Source organism: Rana temporaria, chromosome 1 (assembly GCF_905171775.1).
Source record: "Rana temporaria chromosome 1, aRanTem1.1, whole genome shotgun sequence".
NCBI classification, from domain to species: Eukaryota; Metazoa; Chordata; class Amphibia; order Anura; family Ranidae; genus Rana; species Rana temporaria.
Window position 1 is genome coordinate 320832542 of NC_053489.1, and position 9171 is coordinate 320841712.

Consider the following 9171-nt stretch of genomic DNA (forward strand, 5'->3'; position numbering starts at 1 on the left):
TGTGGATAAGGGCCTTGTATAAATTTTAAGGGGAACCCCACAACTTTTTCCCCCCAATTTTCTCCAATTATTTTTTAATGAGTACTGTCTCTTTTACAAAACACCTTGGTGGCAGGACATCATCACATGGTGTGTCATCACGGCAATGGATCATTATGATTGACAAGGATTTACAATCCTGGACAATAGAAATAATGGTCTGATATAAGATTTAAGGGGGAAGCCTCACCATTTTTTAAAGAAACAGTATACATTTAAAAAAAGGGAGGGAGAAATGGCATGGGGTTCTTCTTAAAACTCATAACAGACCTTTTCCAGGCATATAGTCTGGGTGGCTAGTAGGGATGAGCTTTGAGTTTGACTCGAACATGAGTTCGACTCGAACATTGGCTGTTCGCCCGTTCGCCAAACAACCAACAATTTGGGGCGTTCGCGGCGAATTCGAAAAGCCGCGGAACACCCTGTAAAAGTCTATGGGAGAATTCTAAAGTGCTAATTTTAAAGGTTAATATGCAAGTTATTGTCCTAAAAAGGATTTGGGGACCCGAGTCCTGCCCCAGGGGACATGTATCAATGCACTGCTGTTTTTTCGGGAGCAGTGATTGTAATAATGCTTAAAGTAAAACAATAAAAGTGAAATATTCATTTAAATTTTGTACCTGGGGGGTATGTATAGTATGCCTGTAATGTGGCGCGTGTTTCCCGTGCTTAGAACTGTCCCTGCACAAAATGTCCTTTTTGAAGGAAAAAAGTCATTTAAAACTACTCACGGCTATTAATGAATTGGCGGGTCCCGACAATACAGAGAAAAGTCATTGAAAAAATGCATTTATCTGTATTGCCAGGACCCCCACCCTCTGATGCAACGGGAAACCACCAGTCCACGTCACTGGTAAAGCCCGGAGTTTCCCCTTGTGTCAGAGGGGGACTTGGTCACGTGACGGGTGGCCCCACCTTCAGCTACATAAGAGCTGTCAGGTCATTCCCGGGGTGTCTCCGGTGGAGTCAGGATCGTGTGAGTGTTCCTCACTGGATATCATCGCTGGAGAGTGGAGATCATCCATCGCTGGATACCGAGAATGGGTTACATCGCTGGAGTGGAGATCTAGAATGGATTACATTGCTGGAATCTTTTTTTTTATTTTTTATTTTTTTTATTTTTAATAAAGGACTTGTCCCAAGCTGTGTCTGTGTGGTTTTTAACAATTTGACTATTTTTTTGTGAAATGGTAGGGGTACAATGTACCCAGTTATTAATTCACATAGGGGGGGCTGGGATCTGGGGGTCCCCTTTGTTAAAGGGGGCTTCCAGATTCCGATAAGCCCCCTGCTCACAGACCCCCACAACTACCGGGCAAGGGTTGTGGGGATGAGCCCCTTGTCCCCATCAACATGGGGACAAGGTGCTTTGGGGGTCACAGACCCCCAAAGCATCCTCCCCATGTTGAGGGCATGTGGCCTGGTATGGTTCAGGAGGGGGGGCACTCTCTCGTCCCCCCTCTTTTCCTGCGGCCTGCCAGGTTGCTTGCTCGGATAAGGGTCTGGTATGGATTTTTGGGGGAACCCCAAGCCATTTTTTTTTATTTGGTGCGGGGGTTCCCCTTAAAATCCATACCAGACCTGAAGAGCCTGGTAATGGAATTTTGGGGGGAACCCCACGCATGCGCGCCGTAGACAACGGTGCAGGCGCACTAAGAGTGCAGTTTTTGAGCCTGGAAAATTCAGGGTTGCGCGGGGATTGGCCGGTCCCAATCACAGCGCCGGAGCGGCGATTACAGGAAGAAGATCGCCAGAGACATGGTGGCGGCAGCGGAGGGCACGGAGGAGGACTTCGGGGGCTTCATTCTCAGGTAAGCTGTGCATACTAGCTCATTATGACTTTATCTTGCAGGGTATTTAAAAAAAAAAAGAACAAGGGTTTACTTCCTCTTTAAAACTACTTGCAGCTATTAATTACTTGTCAGGCAATACAGATAAAAATGAAATTGAAAAAAATGGCAGGGGTTCCCCTTAATATTCATACCAGACCCAAAGGGCCTGGTAATGGACTGGGGGGAACCCCTGCTGTTTTTTTAAATGACTTTTATCTGTATTGTCGTGACCCGTCAATTCATTAATAGCCACGAATAGTTTTAAATTACTTTTTTTCCTTCAAAAATTTAATTTTGTGCAGGGACAGTTCTAAGCACGGGAATTACAGGCATACTATACACACCCCCCAGGTACGAAATTTAAAGGAATATTTCACTTTTATTGTTTCACTTAAGCATTATTAAAATCACTGCTCCCGAGAAAAACTGCAGTTTTTAAATCTTTTTTTTGCATTGATACATGTCCCCTCGGACAGGACACAGGTCCCCAAATACTTTTTATCACAATAACTTGCATATTAGCCTTTAAAATTCACACTTTTGATTTCTCACGTTCGAGTCCCATAGACTTTAACAATGTTCGGTTCATCCCTAGTGGCCACTGGCCAGTAGGCATGTGGCTCTCCCCTGCCTGAATCATACCAGGAAATATGCCTTCCAACATTGGGAGGGTGTCATATAGGGGGGCAGAAAAGTCTCCCTATTTTGCAAGGCACATTGGCCTAGATTCTCAACCGAGATACGACGGCGTATCTCCAGATACGCCGTCGTATCTCTGCGTTAAGCCATCGTATCTATGCAACTGATTCTTAGAATCAGTTACGCATAGATATCCATTAGATCCGACAGGCGTAAGGCCCCGTACACACGATAGAATCCATCCGCAGATAAATCCCAGCAAATGGGTTTCTGCGGATAGATCCTATGGTGTGTACACGCCAGCGGATCTGTTTCCGCGGAGAAATCTCCTCTGGGATGGATTCCAACAGATCGGATATTTGCTTTGATGCACAACAAATCCATCTGCTGGAATCCATTCCAACGGATGGATCCGCTCGTCTGTACAGACTTACCGATCCATTCGTCCAAAGGGATTCCCCGCACGCGTCGTAATGATTTGACGCATGCGTGGAATTCCTTATATGACAGCGTCGCGCCCGTCGCCGCGTCATAATCGCGGCGACGGCGCGACACGTCATCGCCAGAGGATTTCCGCGCGGATTTCAATGCGATGGTGTGTACACTCCATCGCATCGAAATCTGCGGAAATCTTTGAGAGGATTTATCCGTGGAAACGGTCCGCTGGACCGTATCCGCGGATAAATTCTCTCGTGTGTATGGGGCCTTAGTCTCTTCCGTCGTCTAATCTAAACTGCATTTTTTTTTTTGCCCGCTAGGTGGCGCTTCCGTCGAATTCCGTGTCGAGTATGCAAATTAGCTAGATACGCGAATTCCCGAACGTATGCGCGGCCGACGCAGTAAAGTTACGGCGTTTACGGTAGGCTTTTCCCGGCGTATAGTTGCCCCTGCTATATGAGGCGCAGCCAATGTTAAGTATGGCCGTCGTTCCCGCGTCGAAATTTGAAAAGTTACGCTGTTTGCGTAAGTCGTCCGTGAATGGGGCTGGACGCCATTTACGTCCACGTCAAAACCAATACGTCCTTGCGGCGTATTCGGAGCAATGCACACTGGGAAATTTCCACAGACGGCGCATGCACCGTTCGTGAAAAACGTCAATCACGTCGGGTCACAGTGGTTTAACATATACACGCCCCCCCCTTCCACATTTGAATTAGGCGGGCTTACGCCGGCCGATTTACGCTACGCCGCCGCAACTTACGGAGCAAGTGCTTTGAGAATACAGCACTTGCCCGTATAAGTTGCGGCGGCGTAACGTAAATCGGATACGTTATGCCGCCGCAAAGTTACGCCATTCTACGAGAATCTGGCCCTTTGTCTTTATGTTGAGGGGGACAAGGGCCTTAACTCCAAATCCAGTACTCAGATGAATATGGAGGTTTGTGAGTGAGGGACTTTGTGGAATCTAGAACCCCTGTAGGAAAATGGGTGTGTGATACATTAGAACCACTATTACACACTCCCAGGAAAAGTGTTAAAAGTAAATGAACACACCAACACCATTAACAAAGTCTCTTAATAAACAAATTACCTCATCCTGCAAAAAGGTAAATGATGTCCCTCAATGAAAATTCAACATAAATAACACTCACATATGCCACAATGACCTGCCACCCAATGATGTTTTCCCACCACCACAATGCTTTCCCACCAGAACTCCTTTTGCAAATGACAAAGTCCCAGCTGGCTTCTGTTTGTAAACAAACCAGCCAGGGATCATTGTTAACAACATTAAACAACGATGGTCTTGGTCATATTTGGCCACAGGTGTGGCCCAGGGTCCTCAGCTGGTTTGTTTACAAACAGAAGCAGGCCTGGGATATGTTGTTTACTGCTGTTAAATGACTTATCCCTATCTGGTTTGTTTACAAACAGCAAACAGGGATTCCGTGGACTAACTGGCCAAAAATGACCAGCTTGATCAGCAGTTTGCTGACTGTAAACATGGTGAGTTCAGGTCAAACTCATGATGGACCCAAACCCAAAGTTACTCCCTATCTGTTACTCATAGGTGGAAGAGAAATTTAATCCTAAATATTTTACATGGGTGGATATTTTCATCAATTTATTCTTAGGATTCTTCATATTAAGAACAAAACATAATAGTATAGGATCAGGAAAAACATTTCAAACAATAATGCAGCCCGAAATTAACAGTCTTACCGGGTCTTCTATCTTTTGACTGTTCATTAAATCTGCCAAAAAATCATCCTGGTGACTTTCTCTTCTTATAAGAGGAAATTCATGAAGGAATACTGCCCCTTGTGATTGATCACCAGATACCTAGAAATACATTAAGAATATATTGATAAATACAAAATAAGAATGTTGACAGCATAATTATCTGTCATACATTTTCAAAGCTTAGCCGTTTGAGTTGAATAAACAATTGATATAACTGAACAGTGTACCACTTCTTTGCACGATGATTGGTAATATTTTGGTAATATTTTGAATCTGAAATTGTAAGGACAGTATTTCCATCTCAAGGACACAGAAGTCATCCTATAGTTTCCTATTGTACAAAGGATTAAAAGTGTAAGTCTAGAATATTAAGAAAACAGCACTCACAATTGCCTCATCCGTAAATAGTAATGATATAGAAGTGGGGAAAGGGAACCCAAAGGTGGACCAAATTCAGACTTTAACGGCACAGTAAACAATAGAGATATATAGACATAATTTTAATAGAAAAAAGACACATACATGATAAAAAAAAGGAACATGACAGTTAAAAATCATACATATGAGATACATATAATATGATATTGCCGCGAGTCTTAGTCCGGACTGGCCGGGAGGAGAAGCGACCTCCTGGACTCGGAGTAGATGCAGGGGGGAAGCCACTGAAACTGCGACCTGGATGGGGTAAGTGCAGGGCTAGTGGGGGCCTGGTCTGATCCGATGGATTTTTTCGTCGGATATCTGATAAAGCTGACTTTCATCAGTCTTGCCTACACACCATCAGTCAAAAATCCGATCGTGCCAAATGCGGTGACGTACAACACTACAACGATCCGAAAAAAAGTTCAATACTTCTAAGCATGATTCTGAGCATGAGTGGATTTTTCTCCGATGGAGTTCCATACAGACGATCATATTTTTCTATCATTTTTATTTATAAAAAAAAAAACGATGGGGCCCACACACGATCGGTTTGTCCGATGAAAACAGTCCATCGGTCAGTTTTCATCGGACAAATCGCTTGTGTGTACACGGCTTAAGAGGTAACAATAGTTGTTTCTTTTTCTACCTGTTTCCTTTTTTCTTTATATTTAAAAAAAATTATAATATTCCTTCCTTCCATAGTTATCACATTGATACGAAGTCCTATTATCACTAGCCATGCTGATAAAATCTTAGATTAGGCAGCCAGCCTACTGAAATAAAATGTGGGCCCAGCAATTTATGGACCCCGAGGACAGGGTTGCACTTGTCACTAACTTACCAGCCTTACCCCGATTTCCCGCCTGGTTTTCAGGGTGCCACGATTCAACCTACAGACCAGAGACGTACACTGAGAGCTCAGGACCTTTTCCACAATTCTTCTCTCATCTCTTTTGATTCTCTTACTTCCCAATTCCCAAAGGCTGACATCCCTTTCTTTAAATTTTTACAAATCAGACACTTCCTACAGAGTAACAGACCTATTATATGATGGTATAGGAACCCCATTTGAGACGCTATGCACAGACACAAATCCTCAGAGACACCTGATCTCTTTAGTGTATTCTCTCCTTTATGGAGATATCGACCAAAAAGCTAACACTATAAACAAGAGCTGGGAAAGGGAACTTAATTTAGACCTCCTACCTACGGACTGGGATGACATCTTCACACATATTCACAAGGGCTTGGTTAATATCTCTGCGCAGGAAAACAGCTACAAGCTATATTCAAGATGGTACCGTATGCCCGAACGGTTACGCGTGTTTCATCCGACAGTCTCGCCACCGTGTTGGAGATGCAACACGGCACAGGGATCTCTACTCCACATCTGGTGGAATTGCGCTTCAATTCAGCCATTCTGGGAAAAAGTATGTGACACGATTGCCCAAATTACTACGTACACGCTAGACCTTACCCCAGACCAATTCTTACTACACCACACGTCGTTGCCACAGTCTACCTACAGATGTTCTCTTGGGCTTCATCTCTTCAACGCCGCAAAACAATGCATACCATTGTACTGGAGAAAACCTACCCCCCCCCCCCCCCCCCGAAAATATCAGATTGGCTTCACCGAATTAACAAAATTGTCGAGATGGAGGATCTAATCCCTCAGGCTGAAGACAACCCGAAAAAAATATAGACACACATGGGCCTGCTGGATTCATTTTAGGGATTCCCCAAGGATTCAAGAACTACTTTAATTTTTATTTTATTTTTTACCTTCATGTCCTTCGCATCTGGTTGTGACTTGTAAGCCCTCAATACTCCCCCCCCCGGTCGGAATGCCTATATAAATTGGCGCGACCGCCTCACCTGTCCTGATTTCTTATCTATAGGTATGGGCGTCTGTCTGTCTATGTCTGTCTATGTCTGTCTATGTCTGTCTATGTCTATCTGTTTCTGTATACTCCTTGTTACTGGCTTCTCTTAGCTACCCCCCCCCCCTATTTGGCTTACCAAGACTGATACTACAGTTTAGTTTTGAACAGTTCTCATTCCTCGATCTGTTAAGACCTTAGTGGGCAGTTTCCTTGTTTATTCTCTGTACCCGCTGTTAAACAATGTTCTCAATGTTATTTGACCTATGGATTGACGTCTTAACTCTGTACACTACTGTAGTTCTGTCCCTCGTGAGTGGGGCAATCCATCTTTAGTTGTTTTATGTTATTACATTGCCTGTAATGTACCTCTTTTTATCTTCAATAAAAACCATTTAAAAAAAAACAAAAAAAAATTACCAGCCTTATGAGAAAGAACACTTTAAAGTTTAAAAAAACTGAAACAAGCAGTTAGGTCAGCTGTTTTATTAATAACATTTTTCCACAAATGGAAAACATATTCCAAAGCCTATACCATGAATCTAACACATGAGAAATATAAAAAAGTGAAGAACAACTGCGCTAAGATACAAGTGTTAAATACTTGTAGCCTGAAGCTAATATATAAAGCAGCAACTAACCTGCAAACAAAACAGTGAAACAAATTGGAAAAAACATATAGTTGCGCTAAATGTTAAATGAATAGTTTGAATGCTACCGAGCAGGGAGCATCCAACGTGCACATATGATAAACCTAGTGCAGTTTAACATAGAAAATTTGTGAACCATAAATACATAATATAAATATGCAAAAAGAGTCCATAAAGATATAACTCATAAGGTCAGCAGTGAAAATGACCAAGTAATAAAGTTCAAAAGCAAAAACAAATTAAGTGAAAAAGGTCCATCCAAAGGTGTGGTGCAGAAAACACCTGTGTGCAATCCAATATGCTACGTTCTGTGACGGAGACTAAAGCCAAAGTGAAATCCACCACCATGAGTAGGTAAACTGCTTACCAGAAACATTGGTCCATAGGACCTAATTTAGCGTGTATAAATAATCCAGCAAGCCACTGACAGCGATCAATTATAGTGTAGTAGACCTCAGATAGACTCCACAGCTCTCATACTCGTTAATCTCACACTGAAGCGACGAATCCCATGCACACATGAGAGCCACCAGTGTGCATGGGATTAGCTTGCAAAAATACTACAGAGCTGGGTTTTGAATATATTATTAGATTTTTAATATAATTTTCACTATTTCATTGTTGCATATACTGTATGAAAGCACACAATATACTGTACAGTACACTTTTAGTTCTGCCTAATGTAATGCTGCCCTATGTGCAGCATCTTTAACTATCTCCTACGTAAATCATATTTTTTTATTTATTTGTTTATTTATTTATTTATTTATGTGAGCATTCGTAGGCATCTGTTAAGCTGCAGTTTATACTGCACAAATATTTTGAAGCAAAAAAATGCTCTTTCTCTTGGATTCCACCTAAAGGTTGGCATAACTGTCCTGGAAAATCTCTTACAATATTGCATGTCAGTTATGTGAAATCTTATTTAATATAGTGTACTGTTCAAGTGTGTGCCTGTGTGTTTCATTTTATCCACTGGTAGTTCAAAGTTATCGGATCTGTGTGGTCCCTGGAAAGCTTTCAAAGCACCCAGTTGGCAGGGAAACCCTGGCAAACTGTTGGTTTTCTGTGCTTGATGAAGCCTTTTAGAAGACCAGTGGAATAACCCATGATGGAGCTCTCCAAATCACATAAATTACAGGAGGGCCTGTGAGGTATGGAAATCATTACGCTTCATACAGGTAAATCTCTGTAATTTATCTCTTATGCTGATTCACTCAACAGTGTTGTCAACTAGAACTATCACGCTATTGCCCCAGGACAAATAGCTGACTGAGGTCTTTGACACCTATAAGAAGATTGACGTGAAATAAGATTATAGCACCGTAAGTCTTCAAAAGCTTGCTGCTCTTGTTCCCTTCAACTCTTTTCTCAACGGCATCTGTATCAAAGCCTGAAAGGCAGAAATGCAGCGCAGCCAAAATCTAGGAGCGCATGATTAGATACGTTTCCTTTGAACAGCTTATTTATGAGTACATGTTCGTTCTGAATTTCTTTGGTGGACTTGTTAAAGCCATCATT